Source organism: Acinonyx jubatus, chromosome B1, assembly GCF_027475565.1.
Source record: "Acinonyx jubatus isolate Ajub_Pintada_27869175 chromosome B1, VMU_Ajub_asm_v1.0, whole genome shotgun sequence".
NCBI lineage: Eukaryota > Metazoa > Chordata > Mammalia > Carnivora > Felidae > Acinonyx > Acinonyx jubatus.
In genome coordinates, this window is record NC_069382.1 from 99,444,838 (window position 1) to 99,457,066 (window position 12,229).

At 38.1% G+C, this 12,229-nt stretch overlaps 1 protein-coding gene across 2 annotated transcripts in view; it reads left to right on the top strand.

Moving 5' to 3' along the window:
• IL21 (interleukin 21) overlaps positions 1 to 12,229 on the top strand; it is a 37,603-nt gene that overhangs the window by 12,789 nt on the left and 12,585 nt on the right. For both annotated transcript variants that reach the window (XR_003421631.2, XR_003421633.2), the window contains one exon: positions 5,764 to 5,917. The gene's annotated coding sequence lies outside the window, so the exon portion shown is untranslated. The remainder of the gene's footprint in view (positions 1 to 5,763; positions 5,918 to 12,229) is intronic.

Here is a 12,229-nt window from a genome sequence, read left to right on the forward strand (position 1 = left end):
GATAAAGAAGTGTTAGTGAGATTACTGATGCTAGAACTCTGTTAGGCAAAAGATGGGATTGGCTGCCCTTCGTTTTCTTGAGATGTGGAATCACACTGTCATCGTCTACATCATCATCACCATCATCATCATCATCATCAACATCATCATCATCGTAATGGCTAATGATTATTGAATACTTACTCCAGATATTGTACCAAGTGTTCGCATGCTATATCACATTTAATTTTCATAATAACTCTATGAACTAGGTACTAGGCACTATACCTCCATTTTACAAATGAAACTGAGGGTCAAAGAGATTCTCCAAGATCAAATTGCTCTTAAATCATAGAGCCAGAATTCAAACTCAAGTAGTCTGACTCTGAAGCCCATGCTCTTGTCCCCCCAACTATATAACCAAAATGCATATTTTTTAGGGGAAGAAAAAGGAATCTAGTCTAACTTCCTCATTTGGCAGATGAACAAGTAAGACCAGAGTCTTTGGTATAGAGATTCTTTGTCTAACATAGATTGAAGGAACTCTCCTTACACTTGGTCCAAATCATCAAAAATTGGACAAAACCCAGCAAGGCTTTACCTAAGACTAGCTTCTACATATAGGTATGACTTTTGTGTACTGCAAAATGGTGCCCAGCTAGGGGCTGAAATCCAGAATGCACACCTCTCAGCTAGGGCATAGGGCTTCCTCCACTCAGAGGAACAGGGACTTTTGAAAATAATTCTTTTGCACAGAGAGGGAGCTGTTTTTGTTTTTGTTTTTGTTTTTCATTTTCACAAAAGTACTATATATGCTAGGAAATCCCTGCTAAAACATTTGCAAGTTGTGTGCAATGAAAAACAGTTGGATTCTATTTTTTCACACACAGAAAAGAGAGAGGACAAAGTATGACTAGTTGATGTTCAATAAGTACTTGTTGAATGAATTTTTTATGAATGAATTTTGAATGAACAAAGATGCCTTCATTATGCAGACACACAGAGACCAAGGCACATGAGACATGCAAATTTGTCACTGGAGACCTAATCCATGGCACCAAATCATTCTTGAGAAAAGATTGATACAATCTAATTTTCCAGTCTCAAACAAACAAAAAAAGTACACATACTACTTTCCTGAGCCATCACCTTACTTCTATAAGTGAGGCTTTCATGAAATACAAACTCAAAGAAAGTTTAGAGCCATATTTATTCCTCATCTGAATTTATTCCCCAGCAACCTTTCTCTTCTAGAACAAAAGAAACCAATTGCGTTTGCAAGCTAAGTGGCTTGCATTACAAATTTTAATGCTTCACCAGAAACTGAGGCAAGCCAATTCCCTCCTCCGTTCTCACATCCTCCCCCACTATGGCCCACACCTCTGCTGACTGTAGCGATTTGAACTGAGTACTCCTGAAGGCCACTCTTCTCTCTTTGCCTCTAATAACCCAATCTAACAATTGTGGTGAGTAATTTCCTTACCACTTCTGTTGTTAACAAATGCTAATAATGCTGCACGATACAGATCGAGCACGGCTACTGAAAAAGAAACTACATAAATTATTTTTTAAAGTTATCATCAAAAGAAATGCTTTTCTGAAGGAAATTTTTTTTTTAACGGCTCAAGGCATTTGCCTAGCTTTCTGTTCAAGTGACCGCTTCTGTGTTAATTAACAAATGCTTCTGTTTCACAAATGGAAACTGTCTTATCTAGGCTACACCTTCATGCTTTTTTGGGTGGCTATCACTGCAGGGAAGTCACCATCTGTTTTCTAGAACCTGAGTTATCTGCTTTTTGCGATGCTTAGGTTAAGCATAGGTGGCCTCTCTCATTTTGGTGCCTGCTAAGTCTCATTCTACTTGCAAGAATCAAGGTTGAGTAGATGATTGGTTTCCTACTACATCCAATTACATGTCTTGTATATGCCAATAATCAGTTAATGAATTAAGTCTTTCAATCAGCCAATCAATCAATCATTAATGTAGACAAGTCACAAATACTTATTAAGTGCCTTTCTGTGCCAGGCATTGTGCCAGACCGTGAAGAGAAAGCAGTGAGCAAGGCAGTCATACAGAGTCTTTATGCTGTGGCAGGAGGCAGTTATCTGAGGTTTTTCTGCCTAAAAAGGGGGGAAAAAATGACCAAGGAATTTAACCCAATATTATCAAGATGAATTCTAATGCTAAGCCTAATGAAGGAACCTCACCGACTTGTTAAATTGGTAAAATTTTTATTTCATAATTCACCCAACTAATTTTATCAGATTAATTCAGATATAACTAATATTGTCACAACTTCCATATCCTACCAGTGTCTTACACTAACATGTGTTTTACTAGCCTAGCCCCAAATTCATGGAAGTCCAGATTATTTTTACTGAAGCTTCATAGTATGGTGCTAGGCACTTGCTCATGATTTTAATTCCTATGAAAATCTCGAAGACAAAAAACCTTTTGTGAACAAAGACGATACTTCTAACTCTGGCTAATCATCTTAAAATCACAACACGGGTCAGCAGCGCTAAATGTGAATAGAAATCATGGAAAAAAACCTCAGTGCGACTGAAAAACAAACCTCGAATGCACATTTGTCTGATCGTATTTAGTGTCATTTTCACACATAAAGGCCGGCATGCTTTCATTTTCTCAAGCACGTGTGTCATTAAGTGTTGCCGTGTGTCTTCACAGAGCAGTGACCTGATAGCATCTAAAGAAATACCAAATACACACTGGCTCAAGAAATGTTTTCTGATGATGTAATGCTTCCTATTTATTGTTTTAAGTAGCAACTTATTTTATCTTTCAGATTGGTACATTTTTATGGTAAATGCTGAATAATGAATTCAAGACTCCTCAACTTAGAGGTTGAAAAGAAATTCCTTGAAAGCAGTTTTGTCACTTTGCCTCCTTATTTTCAGAATGCTATTTAATCTGCCAGTGACTAAGCTGTAGGAAAACCCTTTTTCTGTTGTTATGTAAAGGAAAATGTGGGTGGAGGGAACAGGGTCTGCTATGTATCCACCTCACGATTTGGACTGTCAGAGAGATAGAGGAAAAAGGAAATCTCTGCTCTCCCCAGGTAGGGATATGAGGTTGCTTAGAATTCCACTTTTGGGGAAGTCCACCATCAAGGTGATGTAAATTCTCAAGTAGCAAATTGACTCAGCATGTTCCTAAGCCACAGACCTCTTAGGTGACGTATGCTACCTTCACGTCATTTGCCCATTTGCTCTCACTAGGTGACAGGGAAACCGTGTATTTTCCCCACCTCGTGCACACAAAGCGGAAGTATACTGAGCTCCCCTATGGGTCTTGTTCTTATTCATCATTCTAACAATCAGGACATTCTGCACCTGATCAGAGCTATTCATTTTTAATTCTCTTCACCTTTACTCCATGGTATACCAGTGAGCGTACAGGACACAGTTATAGATGATCCTCCTTTAGTTGAAGGCCTTTCCTATTTCCTGAGTAGTCAGGAAAATTGTTTTACATATGACAAATCTGTTCAGAAATCAACTGAAATTGTCAAAGCTCTAACCACAGTATTCTCCAATGCCTATTTAGCAAATAAATTAGCATCAGATGTGGCAGCCACCAGTATGACATTTTAAAAGTATGATCCACGAGAAAGTGGGGTTTTTTTGACCCCTGAAAAAAGTATGGAACTAACATTTAACAGGTCCCTGCTGTGTGCAAGGATCAGTTTTAATGGACTTAACATATATCCTTTAAAGGCAGAACATTTCTTGACATCTGTCTTATTAAAAAGCTGGCGATTTTTATTGTGAATAAGATTAGTGAGAGAAGGCAGAATTGATAGAAACACACAGAAATATAAGTCTTAGGCTTCCTTTTCCTAGCAGGTTGCATATAATTTCATATTATGCCAGTGATTTATTGTCACTGGTTCCCATATTCAATTGTCTATACCTAGTACTAACAGGAATCATCTTAGGCCTCTTTCCACCTTGCCAATAGCAATCTTGGTGTTTTAGCAGATCACATTAGCACTTACAAGTGTGACCTTGGGCAAGTTTCCTAAACTCTTTGTGACTCAGTTTTCTCATCTCTAAAATGAGTGAAAATAATAGTTACCTTATAAAGGTGAGGGTTAGGTGGCTTGTTGTACTTCATTGACTCTAAGTTGTCATCCACTGTAAGAGGCAGCCTGGTTTGTGATATATTAATATATGGAATATGTTGTCTAAGGATACTGAAATGTAGAATACGTACAAAACTGAAATAACGCCTGGTACAGAGTATGTGTCCAGTAAATGTTAACTGTAATTATCTATTAGCAACCTGTGGGCCACAGTGCAACAGTAGGCCTTCCAAACCCTCTGTGGGCCATGCCGCGGTTTCCTCACCCAAGGCAGAACACCTGGACATGGGCAGGTGACTCCACTACCCTGGGCTCTGCAACTAGGGGGCTCAATCAGTCACTTTAAAACTTTTTTTTTTTCCTAAAGGGTAAACCTTGTTTCTAAACTAACTCTTAACAGGACTCAATGTGTAAAACAGATAAAAGAGGATTTTTTCTCATTAAAATGGGGGTGGAGGGGTACAAAATGCTGCCCACCTTCCTTCCCCTTCACCTGCAGGGCAACCTCTCCAAGGATCCCTGCCAGGGCAGCAATATTGCTTTGTTAACACAGTAAGATAATGCATCTCCTAAAACTTCTACAGGTGTTTAGCGATCAATTACTCCAAGCTTTGTCAAATTTTACCTTATTGAAAGTCACCTTATTTGTGGCACATATTAACATTTAATATGTTCACTAAATATGTAGACAAAACATACATTCAATCTATTTTCTCCTTTTCCTCTAGTTTGGGCTCCAAACTCCCTTAATCTCCCTTAAACTCTCATGTGAGTGAGACCGTCCTTCCATCTCAACCAAGTCACCTCACAATCCCCACCAGATGTAGTTTAATGCTCTCAGAATGCACAACATGTCGAACGTTTATTCTACACATAGCTTTCAGCTATCAAGGACTTTTTATTCTAATACCTTTTTCATAAAACCCTCCTTGAGCCCTGTCGCAGGAAACTTCCACCCAGTAATAAATGTAATTTAGTTAACTATTATTGTACAGCAATTATGATATGCAAGTATTATATGGGAAACATATAAACAAATAGCTTTCTCTTCCTGGAATATCCACATAAAACTTAGTAGGTGAAGGAAATAAAACAGAAATACTCACGTAAAATTGTTTTCTCCCTGGTGGTACCTGCTGGATGATGATGATGATGATGATGATGATGATGATGATGTGTGTGTGTGCGTGTGTGTGTGTGTGTGTTTATGTGTGTTTCTCAGGTTTGGGGTGTATTACGTGCAAAGTAGGAACTAACAGTGTAGAGGTTTCCACAGAGGTCCACGACTGCAGCAGCTCAGAGAGCTTCGGACAGGGAAAAATTAACACAGGTGAGATCTCTTTCTAAAATAGCTCCTTAGAGATTCAGAAAGTAAACAAGGATACTCCCAAATTATCTTTTCCCCGATGCTAAGCAGATAGTGCCTTTTTACAGCTTTCCGTGACTTACATTTTTATAAATCAGGAAAAGGCAAAGTGTTGTTTTTCTGTAAAAGTGTCATTGGCTCATGAGAGAGAGGGGGGAAAAACGACAAAGATCAAATATCAAAGGTCATAAAAAAGAGCTTTCCTTGCTCCTAAAAGAGAATATAGCACTCTAGTCATTTAAATTTAATACTTAGAAACTAGAAAGCTTTGTTTAATAAAACAGTTATAATTAAAATACATTTTGGTTTCAGGGTATGAGGATTGAACAAGAAACAAATTAGGAAGGACGCAAACCAATCTGGGGAAGGAGAAGAAACAAGAAATCTGGAGTGAGTGAGAAACAGAAGAGAAAGGAAGAATAGAGAGATCCAGAGAGAAAGTGAGTCAGAGTCAAAGGAGAAGGAGGTGAACACTGAGCTTTCCTGGGCTGGTAGGATCATTTGGGTTGTGGTCATCTGGGGGTCATCATTCTCAATGGTTACTGTTGACCTTCTTCAAGTGCCCTAATCCTTATATTTCTAAGGTCTCCATTCTATAATTTTTATGTTTTTATTAATTTTGAGAGAGAGAGAGAGAGAGAGAGAGAGAGACAGACAGACAGAGCATGAGTGGGGGAGGGGCAGAGAGAGAGGGAGACACAGAATCCAAAGCAGGCTCCAGGCTCTGAGCAGTCAGCACAGAACCCAATGCAGGGCTTGAACCCACGAACCGCAAGATCATGACCTGAGCTTAACCAACTGAGCCACCTGGGCACCCCGTTTTTATAATTTTTTAAATGTTTTTATTTTCTAAGGTCTCCATTCTAAATGTTGATCTGAACACCAACTCCATGAAAAGTTATTCTCTAAACACAGCAGCAATGATCAGAGCAGTGTTTCTGAAAGCTGGGTAAAAATCAAGTCAAGGACCAGAGTCCTACATCACTGTCATGCCATTTAAGCCTCCAGTTGATGATACACATACAGACGGCAGAAGTAACAGGACTTTTGTTAAATACACTGACATGACCTGTGATGACTCAACTGTGGATATCCACAACCATTGAACAATCCCTTTTTAGCTAACTCTCTCTATAGGCATGTTTCTTTTGTCTCCCTCTGTACTGATTTCCCCCTGGTGTCTATTTTAAAATTCTGGGAGATAACTGGAGTAGATGAGTGTTCTAATGCTCTCATTACCATGAGAAGGCTTGAATAACGTGGAAAATTAAATAGATGTAAATCATTTAGCTACATTTTTTGGCTATGAAACTGTCAAGATAGCTGATTTTCTGATTGATTTTGTCTATGCTATTCAAGATCCAAATGATTGTAGGAGTTTATTCACTTTTTTCTTTCTTCTTTTGTGAATATAAAACATCAGAAAATTATTGTCAAGTCTTTCATTGGACTAAATAATTAATAAATCAAAGAGAGGCAACTGGTTATTCCAACTCAGATTGCAAGCTGATTATTTAATTAACCCAGACAAGATATACATTTACATTCTGGATGCCACCAGGAATAATTTTGCAACAGGACTCCTTACCCCACCATATCCCAAATCCATGTGTTTGAAGCATCATCACTGGGACCCAGTCCTTTCATGGAGTATCATGAACTGCACAGACTGTTCTGCTATAACCCAGTGTTATTGGCAATGAAGGAAGTTTCCTGTTGTGGAGAGAAGTGGTCAGGCTCTATAGGCAGTTCACCCAATTGTTCAATGTTTCACTAGAGTCTTTGTGTCTTGATTTCCTTATCTGTAAGGAGGGATAATCAGAGCACCTACTACTCACAGTGTTGCTCTAAATGAGGTCATGTCTGTAAAGCACTTAGCTATGTAAGTGTTTGTTCTAATAATTATTAATATTACTATTTTTTTGATTGGTCCAAGGTCTCTTCCTAACAGGAGCTACCCTTTCCCCCTTTATTAGCAGCAGAAGAATCTCTCAGGTGTGACTATTTCTCCATTTAAAGGGTGATTCCTTTGAGACTTTGAGCCCTGAGCTTTTTCTGTGACAAAATCTCAGAGTCTGTTTTCCTTCCTCAGTTACTCTTGTTTATTAGGGCTGTACACACTGTACATGGAAAATTGATATTTAAAGAACTAAAGTACGGAAACTGTCCCAAACATTCAGCACTAAAATGGCACTGAAAAATACTGGTTTTGATGCCCCAGATGCCATTTCAGGATTCTTGAGAACCTTGACCCCCTGAGTGTGCTTTAAGATTGGATTTAAATGTACAAAATAATTATAGATTATGTCTAATACTTGTTATAAAAATGAATCCATGAATCCATCTATACAGGGGGCATTGTCTATAGATTGGCTAAATCATCTTCAACCATACGGGTATTATTTTTCAAAAAAGTATATAGCTTGTCTAATGATTAATTATGTGCAAATTCATTTAAAAGCACTCCTGAGTTCATAGGGACCCCCTTGGCATTGGAATTACACCAGCAAGATGAACACTAAAGCAATTACTACCATTTAGTATTATGGAAAGTAAGACATTTTTGATATTAAATAGGAGTTCATGTCGTAAAACATGAGATTCTCAGATGTAATAACATAAAAATTTTAAATTTCTATATGGTAAAGGTACCATAAAGGAAATAATATCAACATGTTTAACATATTTTTAATAGAAAAAGAGCCTTACAAGCAAGAAACAACCCAATATATGGCAAAGAATAGGAACAAGGATGTTCACAAAAAAGAAATAAGGTGATAATAAAGATATGAAAATAAGCCAAACTTAACTATTGATCAAGGAAAGACAAACCAATGACAAGATACTATGTTTCTGCCCAAGCATATTGGGAAGTATTAGAATATTCATAACATAAAGTATTTGAGAGTGGAGGAGCAAAGGAAACTGTTGTTGGTGGGAGTGTAAATTGATATGGCATGTTGGAGAGCAATTTGGCAGTTCCTATCAAATTATTAAAAGGATATAATCTTACCAACTGGAAAATGAAATGTGGGATATGTATCCTAAAGGGATATATTTCACATATGCTTAAGGATATAGATGTTCATCAGGGAAATACAAATCAAAACCATGATGAGATACCACCTTACACCTGTCAGAATGGCTAAAATTAACAACACAAGAAACAACAGATGTTGGCGAGGATGCAGAGAAAAGGAGAAAAGGGAGCCCTTTTACGCTGTTGGTAGGAATGCAAACTGGTGCAGCCACTCTGGAAAACAGTATGGAGGGCCCTCAAGAAGTTAAAAGTAGAACCACTCTATGATCCAGCAATTGCACTACTAGGTACTTTTTTACCCAAAGGATACAAAAATACTGATTTGAGAGGCACATGCACCCTGATGTTTATAGCAGCATTATCAACAATAGTCAAATTATGGAGAGAGCCCAAATGCCCAACTGATGAACGGATAAAGAAGATGTGGGGTGTAAATATCTATCTATCTATCTATCTATCTATCTATCTATCTATCTATCTATCTACACATACCATACACACACACAATCGAATATTACTCAGCCAGCAAAAGAATGAAATCTTGTCATTGGCAGCAACGTGGATGGAGCTAGAGTGTATTATGCTAAATGAAATAAGTCCGTCAGAGAAAGACAAATACCATATGATTTCATTCATATGGAGAATTTATGAAACAAAGTTGATGAATATAGGGGAAGAGAGGGAAGAGAGGGAGGCAAGTGATAAGAGACTCTCAACTACAGAGAACAAACTGAGGGTTGCTGGAGCGTAGGTAGGAGGGAGATGGGCTAAATGGGTGATGGGCATTAAGGAGGGCACTTGTGATGAGCACTGGGTATATGTAAGTAATGAATCACTAAACTCTACACCTGAAACTAACATTACACTATATGTTACTAACTAGCATTTAAACAAAAACTTTAAAAACAAAACAAAACAAAAAATAAAAAGTAAATTTGCTTCAGTATTGCTTAAAAAAAAGATATAGATGTTTAAGAATGTTCATTGCAGCATTATTTGTAGGAGATAAAAATTGAAAACAACAAAAAAAATCTATCAGTAGGGCTATGAATGAATAAATTATGGTATACAGCCATACAATGAAATATTAATCCAGCTATTTAAATAAGATAGCCCCATATATGAATACTGTATGGGCTGCTGTCCCTGACGTATTGTTAAGTAAAAAAAAAAAAAGTTGTAGGATATGTATAGTATGATTAAATTTTTATTAAAAAACATTTTTTATGTCTGCATCTCTATTTCCATATACTTCTATCTCCATATATAATTCTAATTTATTCAATATCTATATATCTATATCCTTTGATATTCTATGTACATAGAAAATAAGTCTATAATGATACATAGTAAACTCTCAAGAGTGTCCCAGGAATGAAAATTGGGGAAGGAAAGGGAATAATTTCATATTTTGCTTTTTACTTCATACATATGTACTTTGAATTCTTTGTTTTATGACACAGATGTATTACTTTTGTAACTAGAAGATGAAAAGTAGTAATTTTCCAAAAATGATCCTTATACCCAGAAACAGAAGTAACTGTCCAAAATGAGGCCTGTCTTCAGTCTGCAGACTTCTCTCTATGAGATCCTGCTGTTGCCCCTTGAGAGAAAGTTGGGGGGGTGGTTCCTATTCAGGTGATTAACATGGGCTCAGTAGACACCCTAAGAAGAGGACACAGTGAAGACCAATATCGTATTTAAAAAATTTTTATGATCATGTGTTAGGGGCTGCAGGGCCAAGAAAGAAGATGTTTATAGCCACCCATAACTCTAGAGAGGAAGAGAATAGTGTTTCCTTGATCGTAGACATTAGACAGGATGCTACATGAGGCTGGTGGAGCTTATCACATCTCCTGATGTGAGGCTGGTGGAGCTTGGTTGATGGAGTGAAGGACATCTGATCTCTAGCCTCACTGAGCCTATGGGTGTCATAGTTATCTAGAGACCAGCCTAGGGATGAGCCATTTGTCTAAATACCTTTAGTTTGAAGGAGTGCTACATATTAGAATTCCTTAATATTATTCGAAACAATGGAGGCTTCCCTTCCCAGAGCTTGCTGTGGAAAACATCTAATTCTACCATGAGGGGACAAAGCAAGTGAAAACAGGGAGTATTTGACACATGATGATCACAAGGAAAGGCTGCAAGACAGGACAAGGGAGTTGGACCAAATAATATCCAGCACAGCTTTGCCCTCGCAAAACCATGAACTAGCAGCATTCATTTTCAGACTTCAAGTCCTCCTTTCTTTTATTCCTCTTACCCTCAGCCTGTTCTTCCTGGCTGGAAGCCTTCCTTCAGTTCCCAGGCTTCATTCCTACCCAGACCAGGAAGTCTCTAAGCACAGACCATTAGATAAAATGCTGAAAATATGTCCATAAATCCCCTTGGAGGGTGACTAGAGCTTCATGCTTTCGTGGTGATGACTTGGGCTATATTCCTGGAAAGAATGCATGTAGTAGAGCCCACCGCCTCATTGCAAGGCGCCACATTAACACAGAAGCTAAGTAAAAGCAGTGTGCTTGCTATACAAGTATGCCGTCCAGCCAGACTGCTGCGCCTCAGCTTTTCCCATATAGAAAGTCTGGAGCCGCCCCACACTCACACAGTGGTGTATGTACACAAAAGAAGCATGGATCACTCTGCCCTTCACAGAAGTCTCTGGAGCCTGAAAAACAAAAACAGCAGCTGTCTGGTATTTTCTTTGAGAAGTGGGTGAAATTTAAGGTTTTCCTCTTCCCACAAACATAAATGCTAAAGTTTGCAAATAATTTCAGGAGGTTTATGGTCCTCTGAAACACACTGATAGTGGTCCCTGGACGGTGGGGCGGGGGGATGTCCATAGATGCCAAGAAAAACTCTCTTGTGCTAATGGGGAAGGACCACGGGAGGAATGGCACCAGGGTTTTAAAATACCTGAGCTCGGTTGGGCCAAGTATAAAACAAGAAATAGTTGGTTTTTCATTCTCTCCTTTCCTCCATCATCTCCCTTTTTTCTTCCCCCTCAAGAATAAATCCTATATCCTAGACTCGCTCTAGGATATAACTCGTTGCTGTTGAGGCTTAAATGTGACCTCTTCCAGACAAAATACAGTCAGTTCTGGTATAACGTGACACATACTTTCCTAAAAATCATTGCGCTGTACAACATTGCACAATAACAACCACAGAGCTTATGGGGAAAATGAAATTAGGGGCACAATACTCAAAAAATGTTGTCAGGGACACTTAAAAAAGACAATAGGAACCTAATAAAAAGGGTAGCAGTTTTACACATGTTAAATAGTTAAGAAATACATAAACACTACAATAAATATGGCACCTTACCTAGAAAAAGACCTGAAGTTTGCCCATGGAGGTGAGTGTGAGAGCTATCAAGAAATGGCAACAGAGGGTTTTTGAGCACAGAAAATTATAACACCCGAAGTGGATGAGTATGGCTCATGATATACCTGGTGAATCAAGGCAGCTGGAGGATGTTTGCAGCATTTGTGTGCATTCCTATACAGTTCAAGTCAGCTGGAGGCAGTTTCTGCATTCAAAGATGAAATCACACATAGGCAAACACAAAATTCTTGTTATACTCAAATTGTTCCCTGGTATATTTAATCAGTGGAATAAATTCCCATTTTTGATACGTGCATTAAAGCAGGACTGACTAAAATCTAGGTTATAAAAATGATTATAATTTAAAGAATAAAAAGCCATTAAGACCCCAGTGGAATGATGCCATAA